The 27,126-nt window shown below is 37.7% G+C and overlaps 1 long non-coding RNA gene across 1 annotated transcript in view; it reads right to left on the bottom strand.

Moving 5' to 3' along the window:
- The window catches only part of LOC141578177 (uncharacterized), a 441,124-nt gene extending 415,347 nt beyond the window's left edge, over nt 1-25,777 (bottom strand). The window contains exon 1 of the long non-coding RNA XR_012508243.1: nt 25,381-25,777. This is a non-coding gene — a long non-coding RNA (uncharacterized LOC141578177). The remainder of the gene's footprint in view (nt 1-25,380) is intronic.
- Nucleotides 25,778-27,126: the final 1,349 nt, after the last annotated feature.

The following is a 27,126-nucleotide window of genomic DNA, read 5'->3' as shown; positions in this document are numbered from 1 at the left end:
AAAAATAAAGATGGCCAAAAGGGACCTGAAGGATAAAATTTAAATGTAACTAACAAAGGAATATTAAGGAAAAATAGAAAAAAAAATCATTTTAGTTATAATAAAAATTGCAGAATTGAAACTGAAGAAAACATAAGTAATAAGTATAAACTTGAGATGATCTCATAAAATTTAGAGGGAGAAAATTATGAAATAAATGGAAAGAACAGAGTGAAAAGAAGGAAAAAATGGAGATTAAAACTAAAAATTCTTGATTTTCCTGAAAAAGAAATAAAAATTATTAGATCAGATGCAATTTATCAAAGTGAGATCGAAGAAAACTTCCCTGAGCTAAGACAAACCTACAAAGAAAACATACCTGGATATCCTTTCCAAGGAAATTATTCAAGAAGGTATTAGACCTGGGGAGGGAGGGGAATAGCTCAGAGGTGGGGCACATACTTAGCATGAATCAAGTCCCGGGTTCAATCCCCAGTACCTTCATTAAAATAAATAAAATAAAGACAGATTAGAATCATATGGAAATTGGATCATAATGAAGATTTCAAGAGAGAAAAGATGAGGAGATAAAAACTCAATGATGAATGAAGACCCTACTGGAAGCTTAAACTACTATCAGTTACACATACTACAAAAACTCTTGAGAGTGAACAAAAGTAGACAGATTCTGGTAGGCAGCACATGATAAGACAGGGAGAAAAGGGAAGCTGTGGGACCTTAATTCCCAGATTTTGTGATGTTTAGACTCAAACTAAGTGCAGCTGACATACACATTGGAATCTGCAGGCAAGGACACTGGATGAAGGACACAGTCCTTCCTACGTAAACATACACTTTAGAAAGTTAAAACATTCTCTGGCTTAGTCTCACCGACCAGGATGATGTCATCCCTGGTCCAGAACACATTCCAAACTAAAACATAACATTTAATACATAGGCAATATGATTTTAATCTCCCAAAAGGATTAAAATTGCAATAATAGTTTGTGGGATATTCTTACCCAAAAAACACACTGCTTTTCCATATTTATCCTGAGATAAACAGAAATTTTTTAAAAATCAACTACACAGTTATAGTTTTTACATTTTTAGTTATCATTTTTAACAAGAAAGAGCATATTATTCTTCAATTTAGTTTATGGTCAAAAATGTTTCAACTAAATGTCCAGTGACAATCCATGCTCAGAGACTCAGAAAATATGGTTACAAAAATATCACCAAGAAAATGTCAAAGGAGAGGTGTCTTCCAAGATTATATTTAATCGTAATGTTCCAGTACTACATTTTTAAGTTACATTCCCTTACTGCTTAGGCAAATAAAGGAATGTTTAACATATGAGGCATAATTAGATTTCCTAAGATGTTCTATCAGAGGTAAGGTAAGTCTGTAAATATCTAATTGCTTTTTTTAAAGCATTATAGTAAAATCACAATATATATGTTTTATAAGCAACATTTAAAGAAGTAACCCTCTTTATAATATGACAGATGTAATAAAAAATGCTTAAGACTTTATATAAAACCATTCATCTTCCACTTACAACGTCCCATTTCCTTGCATCATCAGATAAAAGCATTTATCACTAAAAGCAGTTTTAAGTCGTTTTATGAACAATTTATCTGAAGTCTAAAGTGATATAATTATCTTTTAGGTGCATTTTGCAATAAAGTGAACCCTTTTTATGGTCTCTGAGAGATAAAAGAAAACATTCCCATTAGAACATTTTACCTGATTTATTATAATGGAAGAACATACCAACCAAAAAGCTAATTTGATAAATCAAATCCAATTATGAAATTCTATAGAAATATGACACTAAAGAGGAAAATCATTCATGTTATTTCATGTGTTTTGAAAAATCACATTTCATTACTTTGGGAAAAAAATACTTTTGAGTTGTTAAATATTTTCTCCAAAAATGCAGTTGTTCATTTGTCTGTCTCCCAAATACCCTGGTTTCTCTCTTTGGCAGCTGCAATGATGTCACAGCAAAGAGAAAGTTGTGGCAGAGAAATACAAGGAAAATTTCAACAGCCTTGTGGTGCACCAATGGCACAGACCTTCCAACACACTTATACACAAAGATTCATAGGCAGATCTGAAGAATCATTCTGTCTGCAGAACGCATCCGCATAATATTCACCGCTATTGCTACAGGTTCAATAGTGGAGAATTGCTCTAAACGAGCCTTTAAAAAAGGAGAAAATTCTATGTATTCTAAAATCTGTTAATAATATACAACATTGCTTCACATACATTATAGCACAACAGAACTATCTGAGAAGCTTTTTAAAAAGGTTCCTAAACCACACCTCAGACCTACCAAATGAAAATTTCTGATGTGATTCCCATATGTTTGCATTTTTTAAAAGTTTTTTCACTTGTTCTGATGTGCAGGCAGGTCTGGGAACTCTCCAATATACAAGATGACTTTCATACAAATCCAACTCTCAAGAAACTCATCAAAGTGTTAACTGATATTTATTTACAGCTTTTATTTTCTGTCATTTCATAGCTATTATGTATTTTAACTAATATAAGAACTTTCTAATCTCCTCAGCAGGCTGAAAAGTTAAAATCAAAATGTTTAGCTTCATTCTAATTCCTTGGATAGGCGTTATTTCACAGTCAAAAATCCAAAACAATAAAACTGAATTCAAAATGGAATATTTGTATGTCTTTTGTATATTTTTTATTGTAATATGGCTCTAAAATAATTTAAAAGTCACCTACTTTGAACATGGTGGCATAGACTCAGAATTTAACTTTCCCCCTCTTGGAAATCCCCAAAACTAATGAGGAAAACAGAGTAGAAATGGAAATTCTTTCTTCAGCTACATGCAAAATACTGCTATAAAGAACCCACACAAACATAAATAAATGTCCTTTAAAGCAGACCAGAAAAATGAAACCTGCCCCCATGGTGTTTCTCTGCCTGGCCCTCTCCCCTCAGATTTCTGAGACTGGAGTCCCAAGCCAGTAACTCTGCTGGGAGGCCCTGTCCTTTGAAATCTAAGTAGAGGCAGCCATTACCCTCAGGCTCTGCTGGGCACAGCCCAGGCCACTCCAGGGTCCACCAAAGTGGCACCTGGGGCAGCTGAGAAACCACTGCACCAAAGTGCAGAGTGAAGCCCCAAGATGTCAGGTGGTGCTAGGCCATATGCACCATTGTCCCAAAGGTGCCAGCAGCCTCTTTTTTGAAATCACTCTGCCTCCCAGGCCCTCAAAGGCCCTGCCCCACAGACACCCCCCACCCCCCACCGCCTCAACCTGTGATGGACACCACAGCTCTGATCATCTCTGAATTGCCTTCAGAATCGTTCTCCCATTTTCTTGGACAACAGCTCCTAGCTTCTGTTGAGATGGCCAACTCAAACTAACCTTATCAGCTGGCCACATCCTTACTGTTCTCTTACAACAAAGCTTTCTCATTTTTCACAATATGAATGGCTGAGAATTTCCAAATCTTTAAGTTCTGCCTCTCTTTTGATTAACAACTCTGTCTTTAAACCATTTCTCTCTTCTCACATTTTACTCTAAATGGTCAAGAGGAGCCGTGCTGCTCCTTCAATGATATCAATACTGAAGCTATTAGAAATAACTTCAGCTAAATATCCAATTTCATCATTTCCAAGTTTTACCTTCCAGAAAACACTAGAACACAAACAATTCAACCAAGTTCTTTGCCACGTTAGCACAGGGATAACCTCTTCTCCATCGTCTAATAATATATTCCTCATTTCCATCTGAAACCACATCAGAGTGGCCTTTACATCCATGTTTCTACCAACATTCTGTTCAGGATGATGTAGGTATCCTCTAAAATTTATACTTTCACTACAGCTCTCTTTTCTTTCTGAGTTCTCATCAGAATCACCCTTCATGGTCCATTCACAGAAATGTAGGCTTTTTCTAGCATGCATTTAAAAACTTCTCCAGCCTCTACACAAAGCCACTTTCACTTTTTTAGGTGTTTGGCATAGTGGCACCTACTTCTCAGTATGAATTTTCTGTTTTTGTCTGTTCAGGCTGCCATTAACAAGAATATTACAGACTAGGTGGCTTATAAACAACAGAAATTTCTTACAGTTCTGGAGGCTGGGAATTCCAAGATCAAAGTGTGTATGTTAAATCCTAATGCCCAAAATGATGGTATTACGAGGTAGGGTCTTTGGGAATAGAGACCCCCTTCTGCTATGTGAGGACACGGTGGGAAGACAGCCACCTAAGAACCAGGAAAATGGCCCTCACCAGACTGGTTCTTAGGTGGCTGTCTTCCCACCATCACATTGGGCATTAGGATTTAACATATAAGTTTTGGGAAGACACACGTTAAGTCTGTAGCACTTCCTCTCCCCCTCATGTACTCCATTCCAGCCACCACAGCATCCTCATCATTCTTTGTACAAGTCACATGCAGAGACTCTGTTTTAACTACTCTCTCTGCCCAGAAGACTCTTGCCCTATATCTGTTTACTAATTCTCCTTCATGTCTCTGTTCAGATCAAGGACCTTACCTGGAGTCTCTATTCAATATGCTAAACTGTTCTCCCCTACACAGAAATGTAATCCCACTTACCTTGATCTCCTATTTCTTTTCCCATAGAACTTAAAGCCTCCAAAACATTTATTGATTTGTCAGTTTCGCTGAGTATCATCTATTTCACCAACTAAAGTACAAGTTCCACGAAGGCATAACTCTCTGTCAGTTTTGATCACTAATGTTTCTCAATGTTGAGAAAAATTGTTAAAGTTAATTAAAATATTTGAATGCATTTATGTTTTATTTCCGTGAAATGTCAACGTTTCCACCTTTTTGAAAATCACTCTTTAGTACTTCTGCAAATCACCCACTGAGATGCCCAGCTGGACTGACTTGATGGAGCCAGGTAAACCGTGTTGCCAGAGAAGCATACTTCATGGGCTGTTTAAACCCAGGCATATCTTTTCTTGGCTTCCGAAATGAATGCCCAGGGGCAAAAGAAGCTTAACTTGGCTGATGGTTTCTCTAGGATTTTTGTTTCCTCTCTACCGAATCTGTGTTTTTCTTTTGTTTCTGGTTTGTACACAGTCAAGTTACTTCCCATGGGCGGCAGCAATGATTCGGAATTTGGTTTATAGTCTAACCATTTGATGGATTCTCTCTGTGGATGATGCTGGTCAGTTTTCTGTTAAGTGAGAGATAGAGAATCTGATTTGTTCATCTTTTTTTTTTTTTTTTTTTTTTGCTTGCCTCTTTGTCTATTTGTGAATACAAATCAATTCAGGATTCATACTCATTGAAAGGAAGAAAGCTCTTTGAGATCTGGACCAGAGAGTTTTTATTTTCTCTGTTTATTTTTGACCAGTAGCTAAAGTCGCACAAATTAAGTTATGAGCCACCCACATCTGGGTGTCCATATGTCTATAATTGAGAAAAGTCTTGATTTCTTGTTATTTGGGCACAAAATGTTTTCTCATCTACAAATAGCATTAATAATTTAGATTCTAATGTCTCAAATTAGAGGAGTTCCATTTGAATTTGTTTATAGAGATAGCAATCAAGCTGGTCTAAGCAACCATTATCTCTAATAGTCCCATAATTCACAAAACAATAAGGACATTGAACTTGTAGTCATTTAAATGTGCTGGACATTTAAGGAAAAAAATTCCTGCTATGGAAACTACTAGCTCAGAAATATTTTAAAAATCCAAGACCACACACTAAGATTTAATTACATGAGTTCAATAATCTGGGTTTTATTAATAAGCTATGACTTCTCTAATTTATCAAAGTATAATACAAGTGTGCATTTTATTTTTTTCCTTCTGTATCTGTTCTACATCAACTGCATTTTTTTTTCTTTTTACCTGTTGACACCCTTCACCTGTTTCCCCCACCCATGACAACCACCAATTTGTTCTCTATCTACGAGCTTGGTTTTCTTGTCTGTCTGTTTTTAGGTTCCACATATATGAGAGATCATATATTTGTCCTTTGCTATTTGACTTATTTCACTTAGCATAACACCCACAAGGTCCATTCATGTTGTCACAAATGTCATTCTTTTTTATGGCTGAATAATACGTCATTGTGTATATACACCACAATTTCTTTATCCATTCATCCATTTATCAACATTCTATTTTCTACAAGACTTACACTATTTCCTCATAAACAAACTAGTTTATGTGAACTTCCTAACATCACTCCCACAGTATATTTAAGATTATGAAAAATACATTGTATTTAATTTGAAACATTCTAAAACTTTTTATATCAACAGGAATTATGATTTGTAACGTGTCAGCTTAAGCATAATTTCTAAGCTCTTTAGGTAACTTAAAACCTTGAGACAATATTAAATTGATTTAACCAAAAGATAATTCTTAGATACCTACCTAACTCCTAAGACAAAATACTGAAACACTAGTTACTAATCACAATTTTATGTTATTCATTTTTATTTCATAAGCTATAGAGTGACTTTATCTTTATCTCATACTAATAGACATGTTCATCTTTGGGACTTTAACACGGAGAGCTATTGTGTGTGACTAAAGAAAGTTGTATGATGTGTATTCCCAGTCTGCTCAAATGCCTGTATTGGCAGTTTTCAGTTACCTTACCTCTCAGCTTTCTCTGTTGCAATCAGTGTTAAATACTTTGATTAAAGCTTTTAATGTCACAGGTAGTTGAGACTATAGTAGGCAGTAGTGAGAGAGAACTACAGCTGAGCAAGTGTTTCTATTTTTCAAGAGAAAAAAAAAATTGTTTTGTCCTAAAAATAGAATGTCAGTTTGTCCTAGACTATGAAAATACATAGTGAAGGACAAAATTTGAAGCAAGTGAATTTTATTTGGTTTATAACACTTGCATTTAGAAGGGGAAAATACATAAAATACGTTAAAATTTTAGCAAATTTTGCTCTGTTTTGATGGGCTTATTTGCCAGCACTTTCATCTACAATTTGAAAAATGATTCTTTACCTTTTATAAATCTGTCTAGATGGCAGGAATTCTGTTTCTTACTGGAACAATTTTGTTTTTTATGTTGACGTGTACACTAGATTGATTTAAAAACAAAAACAAAACAGTAGGAGCAAAAGTTTTCTCACTTATAAAAGAGCTCAGTTTCTTTATACTCGAGTTATTTTCTTTTATGTTTATTTTCATGTATTTTATTTTCACTGTATTGAATGGAAAACTAAATGTTGTTTCTCAGGAACCCATACTCTTAACTTTAAAAATTGACAAAATTGCCTCTGTCAGCTCTTAATTGTGCCTTCCCATGATCATATCCCACATTTGGAAAAAATAAACTAAATAAAACTTTCAAGATATATTTTCTTTCAATCCTAGTCCTTATTACAAGGTTGTGAACTCGTGCTTACATATTAAAATCTGACTGGGCTGTGAGGGCCTCTTGTTAATACTATAAGGCAAGTATACGATGTGCTTACTTCTGGTCAGGAAGGGAACTAACTGGGCTCTTATCCCAGCTCCATCTCAAACCAGGTACTTTTCTTACCTGTTAATCGAGGAGGGGAGGGTGCTAGACTAGATGTTTGCCGCGGTTCCTTTCAGCATTAACCTTATATAACTTGGTGATACTTTTTATGAGATCAAGTTTTTAATCACTGACCTTGTATTAACATTTCATCACCGCCACCAAAAACTGACTTTGAATGCTTACCATCTAATCCAACATCTCTGCCTCTAAGACAGACAGCCTCCCGCATGACCACTACAGGACAAAGGAAAAGCTCCCACCTGGGTTGCATTAGGTTGGGATCAGGAGAGTCCTATGTCAGGCACCTGCTGCCAAAACTGTGGGAGGAAGCCATGGCTGGAGCTGAGGAAAGGGGTCTCTGCACGGCTCTGAGACGGTCTCTTGCTCCCCAGAAACACCTTGCCAATCCATGCCAAATGGCCCTTTCAGCAAGCTTTAGGGGAACATGTAGTACAAGTAGAAAGATAACTTACCAAACATAACAATAAGCTGATAATAGTACATTAACTATTAACCTGAACCTATTATCTACTAGTCATTATGCAAAGTGCTTTACATGCATCATCATACGTAATCCTCCCAATAACCCTTGGAAATTGAGCACACTATTACTCCTGCTTCCCGAGTAAGGAACTGAGACTTAGAGAGAGTAAAGTCTGTGATGGCAGCGTGATGCCCAACAGCTCACCTCAGAACTTCTGGCTGAAATGTCTTCATGCCTAAAAGCAGGAGGCTGGTGTCGGTCAGTACTTCCCAAAGTGTGGTGTGTGGACAACTCTCTTCAATCACCTCGGTAATTGGTAAAATGCAGACTCTTAGCTCCACCCACAGGGCTACAAAATCAAGATCTCTGGGGGTCGGGCCCAGGAATCTGTGTGTTTAATAAGAACCCCAGGTGATTCTTAACATATTAATGTCTGAGAACACCAGGTGTGTGATTGCTAAATCTCACTCAACTCTAATGTGATAGCCAGTGGCTTCCTTTTGTTAGAGACTCTTCTAGAATGCAGACTTTTTAATTGGACCCAAAGTTAACCCCAAAAGTTTGACTTTAAGTATGATCTAATGCCTCTAAAGTCCTCCCAGAAAAAGTGTCATAGCAGGGAAGGAAGGTGATTTGCTGGCAAGCTAGGAACTTTAGCAAATTTTGGAGACCTTAAGAAGAAACTCAAATTCATAGGTACTGAAAGGGAACAAAATTTGTCACCTCAAAATATGCTTCTTTGGCAGAAAGATTGTTTTAGCCTGATTATTTTTAAGAAATAACAGACACAGGAGAGGCTCTGAAAACCAAGTAGAAGTTGACCTTTTGTAAGAGAAATTTACGTTTATAAGGGAAATCTTCATCTTGTTGATAGAAAAGGCTGCAACTTAAATCTACATAACAACCCTATACCCTTGTTTACTTTGTCTGACAACCTCCTATAACTAACTGGCTCCCCCTCCCTTCTGCCCAAGAAGATATTCTTTTGTCTTTGGCTGAAAATGCTATTTAAGATGAGGGCTTGGGTGGTTTCAAGGAGTTACTGTTTTCCTGGGTCTCTCCCACGTGTACAGGAGGTATACATGTTATTAAACTTCTGTTTGTTTTTCTCCTGTTAATCTGTCTTTTATTACAGGGTGATCTCTGCCTAAAACCTTAGAAGGGTAAAGGAAAATTTTTTTTTCCTCTTTTACAGTACTAGAGGTGAAATCTGATGGAGAGCTTCTTGTACTTTATTTCCTGCTAGAAGAACAAATAGCATATCCTTTTAAAAGTCCAAGTCAAGATCCATTATAAAAGCTTCAAAATCAAAGTCAATTCTGTGGCCTTTGTAGTTTCATAATATTTACTGGCTCCAAATTTACAAAGCAAACTCGATGAGGGCCATATAGGTAAGCAACAGTCTTCCAGCACTCTATGTTAATAGTCAGGCAAAACCTAATGACACCAGCTTTTTTGTGATCAAAATAATTTATGATCACAAGTGAGGGAGGGTGAGACTATCAGACAAATTGCCCAGAATTGGAAAAATAGCATAATTGATAACTGAGTGTCCTTCCAGTGGAATGTTGGTCTCTTATCTAGTGGATTCTCCAGGGTTATCTGATTCCATGAGGATGTGAACCTTTGATTGGCTTTGACTAGACTATTTGAAAGACTTTTCAGGGATAGAAGTTAACTTGGAGAAAGCTAAATAGTAAAATGAATGTTACCAGTCTGCAGTAATGCAAATTATTCTTTTTCCTAGAGATGCAAATAAATTCTGGCTAGTAAAATATAAATATCTGCAAATCAAGCTCTCATTTGAATTAGTTTTAACATCTTACTGATTCCTCCTGGGAAAGGAAAATCAAAATGGAGTTGGTATTGCTAAGAGAGCTCTCTAGAATGGAGCCAGGAGGCCACTGAGGAAATGGGACACATGTACATCTCAGCCAGATGAAATCTGAACTTTTGACCACTTACTGTCTTAACACAGGCATCCAGAACATCTGCACAATGACCCAGAAACTCAAGATACTTATCAAGCACTTGCCCTAAGTCACCCATGACAGCCTGTCTCTTAAGGACAAATAACACCTTTGTGCATCCTAGTCAATCATAATTCTTGCAAGATAACTTAAACAACCTTGTGGCCTTTGCCTTTATAAGCCCTTGACTTTTTCTCTTCCCCAGAACACTCTTTCAGTTTTACTTATACCTCAAATAAAGCTCTTTGTTCTTTGCAGCTTTAATACTGATTATTGTTTGACATCTCATTATAGAGTTAATTTAAATCTTTGTCAGGTATTCATTTTGTATTTCTAGGAGCATCATGATTTTACCTTTTTGAAAATGACACTATATCATCATGAACCTAGAAGTATCTAAATAAAGGACAATAAGTGAAAAATATATTTTAATGGAACTGAATCATGTGTTAGCTATCATAATAATAGCTACTATTTATTAAAAGTCTTAATGTGTCCTGGAACTCTCCTATACTGTTCGTGGAAATATAAATTGGTGCAGTCAATGTGGAAAACAATATGGAGGTTCCTTAAAAAACTGAGAATAGAGTCACCATATGATCCAGCAGTCCCACCCCTGGGCATATATCCAGGAAAGACAAAAACTCTAATTTGAAAAGATACATGCAACCCAATGTTCACAGCAGCACTTGTTACAACAGCCAAGACAAGGAAGCAACCTAAATGTCCATCAAAAGATGACTAGATAAAGAAGATATGGTATGTATGTATATATACATATAGAATATTACTCTGCCATAAAAAAGAATGAAATAATGCCATTTGGAGCAACACAGATGGACCTAAAGATTATCCTACTGAGTGAAGTAAAAGAAAAATATCACATGATATCACCACTATATGGAATCTAAAATATGATACAAATGAACTTATTTCCAAAACAGAAAAAGACTCACAGACATAGAAAACAAACTTTTGGTTATCAAAGGGGAAAGTGGTGGGGAGGGATAAATTAGGAGTTTGGGATTAGCAGATATAAACTACTATACACAAAATAAACAACAAAGTCCTACTGTATAGCACAGGGAACTATATTCAATATCTTATAATAAACCATAAAAGAAAAGAATATGAAAAAGAATATATCTGTGTGTGTATAACTGAATCACTTTTTACTGTACACTTGAAACTTACACATTATAAATCAACTATAATTCAATTTTTAAAAAGCTCTTATGTGTCCCAAATACTATGCTGATGCCATTATTTTAATTATCTTTCCAATGACCCTGCATTGTTACTATTCCCATATTTTAGAAGAGGAAACACATTCAAAACTATCAGGTGAATTGCCTGACAATTGGTCATTAAAATTCTGGTTTTAAACGCAGATCTGTCTGATTTCTGTTTCCACCAGCAGTGCCAGCAGCCAATCTCTTAATCTCTCTGGATGTAAGTCTTTCATCTATTATCAAATAGCAACATTTTAGGTCCCACGTGTTTTTAATTACAGGACATTTCCAGATACAAGCCTTAATTCATTCAAGTGATTTCCTTCTCTGCATAGATACTCAATAGACCAAAATGCGAACTTTTAATTTAAGAAGCCAAGAGATAAAAATAATACAGCAAGCACTAATTAAAGTAATTGAAGAAAATCAGCAAAAGTAATTAATAAAGCATCCAGTTAAAACACTTATTTCAGCACCCCATTGTGAATGGCCACATTTCAAACAGGAAATAAATGAGAGGGGAGCCACAATAAAAGAAGTTAATGAGCCCTTTGGATATTCGAAGTGATAAGTTGAAACTAAAGTAAAATAGAAATGCAAATTAAATGTAAAGAGTGTTATGAGTTAGAAATTAGGTGGTCCAAAAACAAAGTAGGCAAGAATGAAAAACTGGACGAGGCTAAATCCAAAGAAGACTGGCTACAATGGTGATGAGAGATGGTTTCTAGACAAGGGTCCCTAGGCTGAGTCTCCACAAAATGAAGTGGAGGACAGAGGAAAACTACCCAAAAAACTTGGGTCCTCAAACCCACTACTGTTTAACTGCCCAAATCATCACTGTGCCTGTGTGATACAACCAGAAAGCTGTATGTATGACATACTACAAGTGTCAGCTGCAGCTCAGCATCAGAAAGGACACACACACACACACACACACACACACACACACACACACATATACACATGCACATAAGAGGCCTGGCAATCACATGCTTAAAACTTCTAGCTAGATAATCCCCTGCAAACCTAATGTACCTAAATTGGATAAGCCAATAAAGCAATGTGACCCTTGATAGCCTTTTCATTGGGAACTTAAATATAACTTCAGTCTGGCTTAAGTTTATCTGATGCTGGTCCAGTTTCAGATAAAAGGGCCCCTCCGTTTACATCACACCTGAGTCCAAGTGATAGAGCATGGACCTTCAAATCAGAGATACTGGGTTTACCTCTGGGTCACCAGCTCTGTGACCTTGGGCAAATTTACTCATACTCAGACTCCGTTAAGAGAAGCAAAAGAGTGAAATAATACCTATCTCATTAGGTTGTGGTGATAACTAAACACACTCACATATTAAGTAGCTGGCATGTGGCTGCAACAAAGAATGTTCAACAAATATTCTGATTCCTTTCCCATCTTTCTTATGAAGTGTTTGGGGAATGATTCCAGGGTCCCTTACCTGACTTCAAATATTCTATTCTAAAGACAAGTTATGTCTACTAAGTTGTTTCCCAATAGAGTTAAGTCACTGGAAAAGTTCTGTAGAATGGAGTACCTCCCCCACAACTTTTTTATGTCACAAAATATTTAGAAAGTAATAATATTTATACACACAATGCAATCCACAAACGAGACTAATCTCAGCCAGAGACAACAGGCCTATGGCTCTGGCCTTTCTACAAGCCACTTGCTACCCCAAAGATGAGGTTGTCTGTGTTTCAGCTCACTTGAAATCCACTTAAGGAATGGAATTGAGTCACAGTGTAAGCAGAGAGGGTAGGGGGACCCTGGAGGACATACTTTCTTGACATAAGAGAAGTCATTTTAGGCCTAAGCCATTTTGTAATCTAAGCCTGGCCACAACGCTTTCCCCTGCAGAAGAATAAGTCTCAGTAGTTAATGATTTTAAGGGAACAAAAGAATGTAAGAACAAATAGCCATCACCAGGCCAAGGAGATAACTTTACTGTATTGGAGACTATATATCAGCTGTAAAACTCCCAGTTCTGTTTTGAAGGTAAAGATTAGCCTGAAGCGCATTCTTGAGCTGTTTTGCAGGACCCTCGGGCACTGACCACCAGACTGACTGGAACCCAAGGAATGATGATGCTGACCTTTGCTGATCCTCATGATTTCAATCAACTAGAGGCTGGACTCTGTCAACCTTTTCCCAGGTATATGTTGAATTCTCCTCTGCTCAAGCCCCTTCATGAATATGCATGTACCCTTGCCCTTTCATGAATATTCATCTAACTTTAACTTAAAACTTACCCAATTTTGTTGTTCAAAGAGACATTGCTTTGGGAAATATCCCTGCCTTCTCCTTACTTGCTGCAAGTAATAAATCCTTCCTTCTCCCACTCTTTGGCTTGGTTGTGTCTTTCAGCTCAAATGCCCAAGAAGTGAAACTAGTTTTCGGGTAACAACAACTCAATTATTAGAACTCTCAAAATGTGGTACCCAGACTAGCAGCAGGAGCCACCTGGGAACCCATCCGAAATACAGTCTCTTCCCAAGTCCGCTCTCACTAGATCAGAAATTCTGGGACTGGAATTCAGAAATCTAATTTAACAAACCTTTCATGTGATTCTGATGCACACTTAGACTTGAGAACTATGTGTTATGAAATGTCTGTTTTTCTCTGGTTTTTATTACACGGAGAAGACAGTGACAAATCTGCATAGGAACCACACCCTTGTTTACCGTGCTTTGCCTGAAAACCTGGCTCTCTCCCACCCACAGTCTTTTGCTTTCAGCTGGACATCTCCGTATTTAAAGTGATGGCTTGAGCCATTTCGGGCAGTTATTCAGTTCTCCTGGTCTCTCCTATGTATACATGTATACATGTTATGAAATGTCTGTGTTTTTTCTCCTGTTAATCTGTCTTTTATTCCATGGGGCTGGGGAGTAGGGGTTTCAACCAAGGACCTAGAAGAGTAGAGGGAAAAGTCATTTTCTCCCCACCACCTGCCCCCATGTAAGCATAGTATGCTTCAAGACCAAATGGTAGAGTTCTGTCACCCCTACCACCCAGCAGCAAAGTGTCACCTCAGGGGCTGACAGATCAGCATTTGCCAGGGAGAGGGATAAGGGAAATAAAGTAGAGTCAGAGTGGAAAATATTCAATTCTTGGAAAACCTTTCCAAAGGGCCTTAGGTCCTTGGCTGCCCCCTAGAACTTATTTCCTTGAGAAGCCATGTAACCTGAACTTTTGTTAAAGCCATTCTTGCCTAGAAGCTGAAGGCAATTTTTCACTTGGGTTTTAGGAGGGGAGGTCTTGACCTTTCAGACTCCATCTCATTATGAAAATTAAAGTTAAATAGCCTAATGGAGAAGAGAGGGGTTTATTTCCTATTTAATAATTAAAGTCATCAAGATGATCAATTGAAACTCAGCAGTGTATTAGGTAGCAAATGTGAAAAAGAATTGTTCTTCAAAGTGCCATTTTTATTATAAAGTAAGCATTTTAAAAAAGGACTTTTGCAATTCAAATAGCATCTCTCTAATCCCCTTCCAGCCACAAAAATGAGAGACTTGTCCTTTTGTTGTGAATAATTTCCGAGTGAAAGAGTCACAGTAGGGTGAGAACAGTAGAGCTCCGAAAGATCCTAAAAGAGAAGATTGATTCATCTTTTGACATTTTGGTTTCTTGTATATTTATTAAAAATTATACCATTTTACTGGAATAGGTTTTAACAAATGTCAACCTCAAGCATTTTCACATTTTTTAAAAACCAATTTCACAAGTCAGCTGATTCTTTACACCTCCAGTCTGGTACAGCCTGAGGAGTGTGCATTTAGGAATCTCTACTTGCCTCCACTGAACTTCGGTCAAAGAGGATTTAATGTGTCCCAGTGCTCTAGTTAAAGCTTTTTCTTCCATGTTCCACTACTTTTACATCTCATGCATTCTTTTCCTCTCACAAAGGAATGTTACTCATTATTTTTAATTTTGCTATTTTGTACTTAATTAGAATCCTACAATATTCACTTCTAGAAAAATGTCTTCTAGATTTCATAATATTCTCTACCAATAGTCTCAATTCACCACAGTCAATAAACAATTTACCCTCTTAAATTTTTTTGCAGGGTGCATTAATCTGAAAAGGGCTTTATTTAATCTACATGTGAAACTGAAAGCATTGGGGAGGAAGAAATTTTCCTCTACCCTTATAGGTTCCTCTGGCTGATCCGAGAATTAAATTGACATGAGACAGATTAACAGGAGAAAATCAAACAGAGTTGAATAACATGTACATGTGGGAGAGACCCAGACTCAAGTCACCAAATGGCTGAAGCCTTCACCTTCAATACCATCTTTTGCTAAAGACAAAAGAGGATGTTGGGGATAGTGGTTTGGGATCTCAAAGGGGAGGAAGGCAATTCACATGGAGAGGGAAAAGCAGATGTTCAGTAAATGAATGTTTACTGGGCCCTGCAGAGACAATAGGACACAGAGAGGAATTTTAACAAACAGATTTTGCTAGGTTCCTCCCTGTCTACACCTAGTTCATACTATAGTTATCTATGGTGATGTCTCCCTTCCTGGGACAGGTCCTCTGTCTACACTCTTTACACAGTTAGGGGGAAAGTCAGAGTTTCTCCCTGAGTCTTTTGGGCCTTCACTGTTTTCAACTTGAAATAATCTACATGCCAAGGAGATACTTTGAGGTGGCAAATTTTGTTCCCCTCCAGAAGTTTACAGTGTTTATATCTCTGTCATTCATACTCAAAATGATGCATTATTGGATATAAAAAGATATAATTTCTTTATTTACAATATTTTTCACTACTTCGTTTCATTGCTATGTTTTCTGTTCACTGGTTTGCTTCTTGTCTACATGTTGATTGCCACTGCTACCAAACAAATAACTTTAGAATGCTGGACAGGAGTCTGTCATGTAGTTCTAGGATTCTGTAGTGCATCAGAATAAACATGAAGGATGGTAGCCCTCCTTTGGTGATTTGACTGAGAAGTTCTAATTTGCGTAGCAGCAGGCAATAAAACACAGTGATTTTGAAATTAGAGATTCCTGGGTTCTGATTCCAGCTCTACCTCTTACACGAGTCAAATGACCGTGAGAAAAATACTTAATTTCCGATGCATGGCATAAAGCAAGGCTGACAGCAACTAAAAAAACTGTTTTAGAGTGTTTAGCTAAGAGATCTCACCCACTGACCTGCAGAGTGAACCAGCTGATCTTGCCAACAGAGAGCTCTCCCATTTTTTTCCTCACCACTCAGAAACTGGATTCCAGGTTAATACTGGGGGAAAAAAATTATAAAGATATCCTTCCCCAATTAGAAAGAACTATCATTAAATCAAGAACATAAGGGAAGCCATGTCCCATTGTTGGAAGGATGGCAGTGTTAGAACAGTGGAGAACACTTAATTTCATCAGTATTTTTATAATCAATTTCTTAAAGAGGTGGACAAAAGACTTTGTTTTTAAATTAGCACAGCACTGTGGTCAGATTTTTTAAATCATAATTTAATTACAGATTTCTTGAAAGAGAAGACATTGAGAAGAAAAGATATGTAAAGAGAAAGGGAATAAGAAAGGGGGGTGGACTTCTATTATCCTGTCTTCTAAGTCACTTACTCATTCCCCTGCCATATCTAGTCTGCCTTTGACTGCCTTTATCTCAGCTCTGATCTCAGCCACTGAGTTTTCTGTTTTTAATTGGTTCCTCTTAATAGTTTCTATTTCCTTTTTATAGTATTCTGTATCTCTATTCATACTCTCTTATTTTCTTCAGTGCTTTTATCACCTCTCTTTGAAATCACAGAAATGGCCAATAGGCACAAGAAAAAATGCTCTATATCACAAATTATCAGAGAAATGCAAATCAAAACTACAATGAGGTATCACCTCACACTAGTCAGAATGGCCATCATTCAAAAGTCCACAAATGACAAATGCTGGAGAGGCTGTGGAGAAAAGGGAACCCTCCTACACTACTGGTGGGAATGCAGTTTGGTGCAGCCATTATAGAAAACAGTATGGAGATTCCTCAAAAAAACTAAAAATAGACTTACCATATGATCCAGCAACCCCACTCCTGGGCATATATCCAGAGGGAACCTTAATTCAAAAAGATACACGCACTCCAATGTTCAAAGTAGCACTATTTACAATAGCCAAGACATGGAAACAACCTAAATACCTACTGACAGATGACTGGATAAAGAAGATGTGGTATACTTATACAATGGAATATTACTCAGCCATGAAAAATAATAAAATAATGCCATTTGCAGCAACATGGATGTACCTGGAGATTGTCATTCTAAGTGAAGTAAGCCAGAAAGAGAAAGAAAAATACAATATGATATCACTCATATGTGGAATCTTAAAAAAAAAATATTTACAAAACAGAAACAGACTCACAGACACAGAAAGCAAACCTATGGTTATGGAGGGAGAAGGGAGTAGGAAGGGATAAATTGGGGGCTTGAGATTTGCAGATACTAACTACTATGTATAAAGTAGATAAACAACAAGTTTATACTGTATAGCACAGGGAACTATATTCAATATCTTGTAGTAACCTTTAATGAAAAAGAATATGAAAACAAATATATATATGTATATGTGTGGCTGAACTATTATGCTGTACACCAGAAATTGACATGGGGAGGGAAGGAGAAAAAGAAACAAGGAAGGAACTAAGTATCTAATGTCATTGATTAAAAGGAACTTAGATTATAATCAAAATTTATTCTTTTGAGGGGTCTGTTTGGGGGGATACTTAGGTTTATTTATTTATTTATTTTAATGGAGGTGCTGGGGATTGAACCCAGGACCCTGTGCATGCTAAGCACATACCCTACCACTGAGATATACCCTCCCCCCACATAATTAAAATTTAAAGCAAACTAAACCAATGTTTACAAAACACCAAGCCAAGAACTCACTTTGGAAGATTAACTCTGCATACTAGCCCAATTAAAGGCTCTGAAAAGTCCCGTAATAAAGATTATTGTCCAGATTGTTTTGGCTAGGATTTCCAAAACATCTTTAATCATGGAGCCCTTTTTTCCTTGGAATATCTCTAAATATTTTGCTCAACTAGCTTTCTAAATAGCTGATCCAAGTTAACCATTGGGTATATCTGAAAACCAAGAGCCAAGTCTTAAGATAACCTGAGTCCCCAGAGATCTATCATACTTGGGGCCCCATTACCCATCTTCACATGTTGTAACCCAGGCAGACTCTATGCCATTGACTGATTATGTCAGATACCTGCATACTTTTGTTTATGTGGTCCCTATTCTATTAATCAAAATCCTAGATCCTTAGGACTCAGCTAAAATACCTTACCTAATCCTCCTGAATAAAATTAATTATATTCTCTAGGATCCCACAATACTGATTGATTCTATTACAGACTTTATTTGACTCCAGAAACTTTCTTTACAGAATTAGATCCTAAACATATGTATAAAATAAAATAATATCACTCCTCTATCATACTGCCTTGTATAATTACATATAATTTGCCTCCAAAACTAGGTTTAAAATCCTCTTGAATCTTTAAATCTTCCATTATGTTCTTCAGAATGCTTTATGTGGAATAGACACTCAAATATCTTTCCCATTTAAATTAAATGATGACCCAGAATTACCACAGGTTATTTGAAGCTAGTTTAGGAAAGAGGAAATTGAGTTTGTTTCCCACATTTCCTTCACCACCCCCATCTCAACCCACACTTACTAGATTAAACTTCTTAAGACAAGAAGATAAAACAACATAATTTACCCTCTGACATTAACATATCATGGAGAAAAACCCATTCGTAGTTTAATGATTTCTGAGAACTAGGTCATGTGCATTGTATTACCACATAATTTGGTCATTTCAATACAGCCAGTGGAGATTGTAGTGCAGCTAACAAATGCATTCAAATAAATGTAAAAAGTCAGTGTGCATAATTTAAATCCAAAATACATTAAGAGTGGGTTTTAGTGCCCTGTATCATCAGGAAAATTTCCCTTCCGCTGAGTTTACTTGCATTGGCACAGCTTTAGGGAAATGAATCTACAGATAATGCTTTACTTTAAATCAAGCCAGGGAGGCAATTCTATATTTCTCATTTATTTTCCTTATTGTCTTCAATTCCATTTCATATTAAAAATATTAAAAAATATTTCCCAATAAACTAGCGTTAAAACTTTGGTGAGATAGAATCTCACCAAAGAGTTCTTAAACACTATAGCCTTCCAACAGACGTAAATTCCAGGAATCAGAGAGCTCTCTTAACTTCTTGAAGAATATTATTTTCATTTTTAATGACATTTATTGTTTTCTTTCTAATTTTATAAGTAATTCATAGTCATTGCAGACAACTCGGAAAGATTTTTAAATTCCCTTCCGTTGTCAACCCCACTCCTAGTCCTTAACAAATTCTCCAGTCCATGGGGGTTCCCTAATTTCCCTCTTGAAGGTTGGAAAATTGTGGCTCCTTCTTGCTTTAGTCCAAATATTTATCAGATATACTATAAGTAAGCTATATCTTGTTCTCTTTTAGGTGCCAATTCTGCACTTTTTAACTTAAAAATAACATCAACCTCAAAATTCTTTATGTGTGAGATTTTATTCCAATTTTCTTAAGCCTATACATATTGGGTTCATTAGCAAAAAAATTTATTAAGAATGAAGGAAAGTGTACAGGCCTACCTCACTTTATTATGCTTCACTTTATTGTGCTTCACAGATGCTGCATTTTTTTTTACAAATTGTGGCAACCCTGCATCGAGCTAGTCTATCAGCCATTTTTTCCAACAGCATTTGCTCTCTTCATGTCTCTGTGTCCCAGTTTAGTAATTCTCACAATATTTCAGACCTTTTCATTGTTATTATTACTGATCTGTGATCTTTGATGTTACTATTGCCAAAAATTTATGACTTGTAAAATGATAGTTAGCACTTTTTAGCAATACAGTATTTTTTAATTAAGGTATGTCCATTGGGTTTTTCAACAAAATGCTACTGCACACTTAATAGAATACAATATAGTGTAAACATAGCTTTTATATACACTGAAAAACCAAACACTTTGTGTGGCTTGCTTCATTGCGATATTCACTTTATTGCATTGGTCTAAAACTGAAGCCGCAATACCTCTAATGTATGCCTGTATATCTGTATTGCTATCCTTGGGATCCTTTTTCCACAGGCTCAGGGAAAATAATTTGAACAACACATTTATTGCTAATGCTAGTTCACATTTATTAGGCACTATTCTAAGTTCTCCATGTGAATTAGTTCATTTAATCCTCACAACAATCTCATCAGGCAGATACTCTTATCCCCATATTATAGATGAGAAAACTGAGGTACATAAGGGTAGTTAACTTGCCCCAGATTAAACAGTTAGTGAGTGACGATATTGTATTTGCACCCAAGTAGTCTGGCTCCAGAATAAATGTTTCAAATTACTACACTATACAACCTCTTTTGAAAGTATGAGCAAGAAAGTCAATCACCTGAAATCTCAGCACTGAGATATGAGACTGTTACTATTTAAAGTATTTTTTCAGATAGAGTTTCACTTCCAAGACGGCTGTTCACCCACATGTCACCTTGACCTCTCTTTCCACATGGCCTCCTCCTCTAGGGCATTGGGGTGGTCAGACCTTACATGGTGGCTTAGGGCTCCAAGGGGACGTGTTCCAAAAGAAGAAAATGGAAGCTGCCACTTTCTTTGGCTCTAATCCTGGAAACTGGTGAACTTCAACTCTGCTCTGTTCGGTCACAGAGCCTGTCTAGATTCAAGGGGAGGGTTCACAGATGCCCACATCTTGATAGGAAGGGCAACAAGAAATTCTTGGCCATCCTTTATCCACCACACCACAATTAATATATATTAAGCATTTTTTCAAGTGTGTCTTTAGACATAGTTGCATATACTATAAACTTTAAATAAATGGAATTACGTGACCATTGCTATTTTTGTGAACACCTTTCTTTAAATGGTTTACTTTTCTCCCCCTAAACTCATGCCTCCTTTCCCTAGCCAGATAACCAATGTTTACAAACTTTCTTCAGCCAGGTAACCAGTGTTAAAATCCTTTTCTGCAATCATATAATCATATATTTTACACATACACTCCCTCTCCCTCCCCCCTACCCCGTATTTAATCATTTAAAAGTTGACAAAGACTCTTTCCTTGACCAAACTTGAGTGAGGCTCCTTTAAGCCCTCAACTAGGTTTGCTTCTACCTTGAACTTCAAGGTCTGTCTTGTCCGGCTTGCATCACCCAGTTTTAGCAAGAATCCTGTTCAGTCAACTTAGAGCAAATCCAGATGCTTGATATCTGAACACTATAATATATGATCATCTCCAATATCTGATCACCCTGGCCTGCCTTTGGCAAGAACCCTGTCAAGTTGGTTTAGCCAGAATCCCTCCTTTATCCCTAATGTTTCCTCTTAGTAATCTTCCATTGACCACCCCCCGCCCCCTGCTTCTTGGCTATATATTCCCACTTGTTCATGCTGTATTTGAAATTGAGCCCAGTTCTATACTGAGGGCTCTTTCCCCCTATTGCAATAGTTTCTGAACAAAATCTGTTTTTAGTGCTTTAACTACCGTCCATCTCTGATTTTTCTTTAACACAATACATTGGAAATCACTCCAAGTTGCACAGAAAGAAGTTAAAATTCTTGTTATTGGATGTGTATCTATGCTATTTACCTACCAACACATATTCAACCATTTCCCCTAAAGATAGAAAAGGATATACAAGAAGATTATGAAAAGGAAAGTGCTGATGGGAAAAACAAAATGGTGAGTTAAACACACACATTTACTCCTGCTGTTTCCTAAAGGCTTACTAAAATGAATTCACAGGAAATTTATTATAAATCAAAAACCCACAATGACAGGGACAATGGAAGAGTGCCTAACAGCCACAAAAATTTGGAAGCTAGAAAGCACATGGATGTTTTGGAAATCATGTATCAGAGCCAAGAAAATAAAATACTGTCAGTGTTGAAGAAAGCCAAAAACAAACCAATTCACACTGTAAGGTTCCCAAAAGAGTCAGAATTGGTGATAACACGCATCTCTGAAGGAATAGTTGAATGAGGCTAGAGTCACATGGACTGAGTGAGAGTCTATTTAAAAAATAGGAACCAGTCCTTCTCAAGCTCTTCCAGAAGATTGAAAAGGAGGGAATACTCCCAAACTCATTCTATGAAGCCACCATCACTCTGATACCAAAACAAGGCAAAGACACTACCAAAAAAGAGAATTACAGACCAGTATCACTGACGAACATAGATGCAAAAATCCTTACCAAAACATTAGCAAATAGAATCAAATGGCACATAAAAATTATTATACATCATGATCAAGTGGGGTTCATCCCAAGGACACAAGGGTGGTTCAACATATGCAAATCAATCAATGTAAGACATCACATTAACAAGAGAAAGAACAAAAACCACATGATCATCTCAATCGATGCAGAAAAAGCATTTGATAAAATTCAACACCGATTTATGATAAAAACTCTCACCAAAGTGGGTATACAGGGAACATATCTCAACATAATAAAAGCTATATATGACAAACCTACAGCCAGCATAGTACTCAATGGCGAAAAACTCAAAAGCTTTCCACTAAAATCTGAGACAAGACAAGGCTGCCCACTATCACCACTCTTATTCAACAAAGTCTTGGAAGTCCTAGCCACAGCAATCAGGCAAGAGATAGAAATAAAAGGGATCCAAATTGGAAAAGAAGAGGTAAAAGTGTCAGTATATGCAGATGACATGATACTATGTATAGAAAACCCTAAAAGGTCCACACAAGAACGAAGAATTCAGCAAGGTAGCAAGTTGTAAGATTAATGTTCAAAAGTTTGTTGCATTTCTTTACACTAATGATGAAACAACAGAAAAAGAAAGTAAAGAAACAATCCCCTTTAAAATAGCACCTAAGGTAATAAAATACCTAGGAATAAATCTAACCAAGGAGGTGAAAGACTCATACACAGAAAACAATAAAACACTGATTTAGGAAATTAAAGAAGTCTTTAAAAAATGGAAAGATGTTCCATACTCCTGGATTGGAAGAATCAATATTGTTAAAATGGTCACACTGCCCAAGGCAATCTACAGATTTAATGCAATCCCTATCAAATTACCCAGGACATATTTCACTAGAACTAGAACAAATCATGATAAAATTTATATGGAACCACAAAAGACCTAGAATTGCCAAAGCATTACTGAAGAAAAAGAAAGAGGCTGGAGGAATAACTCTCCCAGACTTCAGACAATACTATAGAGCTAAAGACATCAAGACAGCATGGTATTGGTACAAAAACAGACATATGGACCAATGGAACAGAATAGAGAGCCCAGAAATGAACCCACAAACTTTTGGTCGACTAATCTTCGACAAAGAAGGCAAGAATATACAATGGAATAAAGACAGTCTCTTCAGCAAATGGTGTTGGGAAAACTGGACAGCAGCATATAAAGCAATGAAGCTAGAGCACTCCCTTACACCATACACAAAAATAAACTCAAAATGGATCAAAGACTTAAACATAAGACAAGATACAGTAAACCTCCTAGAGGAAAATAGAGGTCAACATTATCTCACATACATCTCAAAAATGTTCTCCTAGGGCAGTCTACCCAACCAACAGAAATAAAAGCAAGAATAAACAAATGGGACCTAATGAAACTTACTAGCTTCTGCACAGCAAAGAAAACCGTAAGTAAAACAAAATGACAACCTACGGAATGGGAGAAAATTTTTGCAAACGATGAAACAGACAAAGGCTTGATCTCCAGAATTTATAAGCAGCTCATACAACTTAATAAGAAAAAAACAAACAACCCAATCCAAAAATGGGCAAAAGACCTAACAAGCAATTCTCCAAGGAAGAAATACAAATGATCAATAGGCACATGAAAAAATGCTCTATATCACAAACTATCAGAGAAATGCAAATCAAAACTACAATGAGGTATCACCTCACACCAGTCAGAATGGCCATCAGTCAAAAGTCCACAAATAACAAATGCTGGAGAGGCTATGGAGAAAAGGGAACCCTCCTACACTGTTGGTAGGAATACAATTTGGTGCAGCCACTGTGAAAAACAGTATGGAGATTCCTCAAAAGACTAGGAACTGCACCCCAACTGACACCTGCACCCCAATGTTCATAGCAGCACTATTTACAATAGCCAAGACATGGAAACAGCCTAAATGTCCATTAACAGACGGCTGGATAAAGAACATGTGGTATACTTATACAATGGAATACTATTCAGCCATAAAAACCAACAACATAACACCATTTGCAGCAACATGGATGTTCCTGGAGAATGTCATTCTAAGTGAAGTAAGCCAGAAAGAGAAAGAAAAATACCATATGATATCGCTCATATGTGGAATCTAAAAAAAAGAACATAAATACAAAACAGAAAAAGACTCATAGACATAGAATACACAGTTGCCAAGGGGGTGGGGTGTGGGAAGGGACAGACTGGGAGTTCAAAATTTGTAGATACTGACAGGCATATGCAGAATAGATAAACAAGATTATACTGTGTAGCACAGGGAAATATATATAAGATCTTGTGGTAGCTCACAGCAAAAAAAAATGTGACAATGAATATACGCATGTTCATGTATAACTGAAAAATTGTGCTCTACACTGGAATTTGACACAACATTGTAAAATGACTATAACTCAATAAAAATGTTTTAAAATTTTTTTAATTTTTAAAAATAAAAAGAAATAGCGGAGGTGACGTCGAGATGGCAACATCGGTCATTTTCAACTTCAGCCCCCCTCACAAGACCAAGTACTGACTATCCATGGACTAGATACCACCATGAAAAACCCAGAGCCTGGGGGTGAGGCCGAAGAACCTCCCTGAGTGACAGAGATCAAGAAAGACCACGTTAGAACTGTAAGAGTTTCACTTTCATCGCGCTGCCCCTTCCCCAGGCCGGCTCAGCGCCGCATGGAGGTCTCTCCACCCCACCCCCACCCCCAGGCCTGTGGTCTCTCTAGTGGGAAAAGAGTCCACGGTGGCCATCTAGATGCCCCAGCATTTTTGAACCCTTCTCAGGAGGCCCACTTGGGTCTCTCCTCACGGGGATCACAGGGACAATTTGCAGGGCTGGACGGGGGGTCAGGCAGAGACGCGAAAGGGGAGTGGGGCTTACCACAGCCAGTGCTCAGATACTGGAAGACACATTCCTCCTGAGAGCTGCGCCCGCCATAGCAGTGACCCCAGCAAGCACCTCTGTTCACCCAAGCAATGGCCGCGTCTGGCTATATCCGTAGCGGAACCTGTTCTATGGCCCCGCCCAGGAAGCGAAGCTAATTCACAGCCCCGCCCACCTGCTGAGCCTGGCCTCCAAGCTCACCTGACCGCGAAGCCAAGCCAGAGAGCCTGGGCAGCGGCGAAGACTGTCCTGCAGCCCGACTCAGGCAGGGGACCAAGCCAGCTGCCCAGTGCAACTGTAGACCAACTGGCTCCACATAATCAGGGAGCCTGAATGGTGATACTGGGCTCCACAGAGCCCAGCCTACAGCCCTGCCTGATTGCTGACACCGCCGGCCGCCCGCCCTGACCAGGGAGCCTAGACAGCAACTCAGCTGACGGAAGACGCAGTCTCCAGCCTCACACAATTATAGGATACAGCTGGAGGCCCTGCCTGGCCTGTGAGCTCATCCAGCAGCAGAGCACAGCCAGCCACCGGCCTGATTACAAAGCCCAGCTATATGATCTAGCAATTCCACTTCTGGGTATGTATCTGAAGGAAATAAAATCACTATCTTAAAGAGATATCTGCACTCCCATGTTCATTACATCTTTATGTACAATAGCCAAGACATGGGGAAACATCCTAAGTGTCCATCGATGGATTAAAAATAAAAAACAAAACCATGGGGTGTGTGTGTGTGTATAAACTGAACTCACAGAAACAGTAGATTGGTGGTTCCCAGGAACCAGGAACTGTGGGGATGTAATACACAGCGTGGTGACTATACTTAACAACAATGTACTGTTTATTTGAAAATTGCTAAGAAAGTGGGCTTTAAAAGTTGTCCTTACACACACACACAAAGTTAACTATGTGAGGTGATGGATCTGTTCACTAGCCTTAGTGTGGTAATCATTTGGCAGTACATACATATATGAAATCATCACCTTGCACACCTTAAACTCACACAATGTTATATATCTATTATATCTCAATAAAGCTGGGGGTGGGAGAGAAACAGAAATTACCTCCTATCAGAACAAGCAGGAAACTGCTCTTCTCCGTCCCTGGCAGAAGACAGGAGGTTTAGTCTCCAAAGAAGGTGAAACAAAAGAAGTGACACTGACTGCCATATGCTCACCAAAGCCAGTTTCCTTTTCCTTCTGGGAACACAGCTAGACCACATTTGCCAGCCTCGCTTGCAGTGAGGTGTGGCCATAGGACTGAATTTCAGCCGTTAGAACATGGGTGGGAGCGATTGTTTCTCTCATCAAAACTTTCCACATGTTTTTCCCCTTTTGGCCAACCAAATGCAACAGATCCAGCATAAAGTTTGAGGCCATAAAATTGAAATAACCTGGCTCCCTAAAGTGACCCATCAGACCAGAGAAAGACAAATATTGGATAATATCACTTATAAGTGGAATCTGAAAAAGCCAAACTCAGATACAGCGACTAGAGTGGTGGTTACCAGGGCTGGGGGTGGGGGAGATGGGGAGAAATTGGTCAAAGAGCACAAATTTTCAGTTAAAAGATGAATAAGTTCTGGGGACTTGGGCAATAGGGCAGCCTGGTTTTCTCTTGAAGTATCTCTGTTTTGAAAGGCAGTAACTTGCTTTAGTCTTTTCTCCATGTAAAGCAAGTGCAAGGGTTCTGAGAGGACAGAGCCATTCAGGCAGGGTCAGTGCTCACACTTCTCCT

This window comes from Camelus bactrianus, chromosome 7 (assembly GCF_048773025.1).
Source record: "Camelus bactrianus isolate YW-2024 breed Bactrian camel chromosome 7, ASM4877302v1, whole genome shotgun sequence".
In the NCBI taxonomy this organism is placed as follows: domain Eukaryota; kingdom Metazoa; phylum Chordata; class Mammalia; order Artiodactyla; family Camelidae; genus Camelus; species Camelus bactrianus.
The sequence above is the reverse complement of the archived record's forward strand: the minus strand, read 5'-3'. Positions and strand labels throughout refer to the sequence as shown.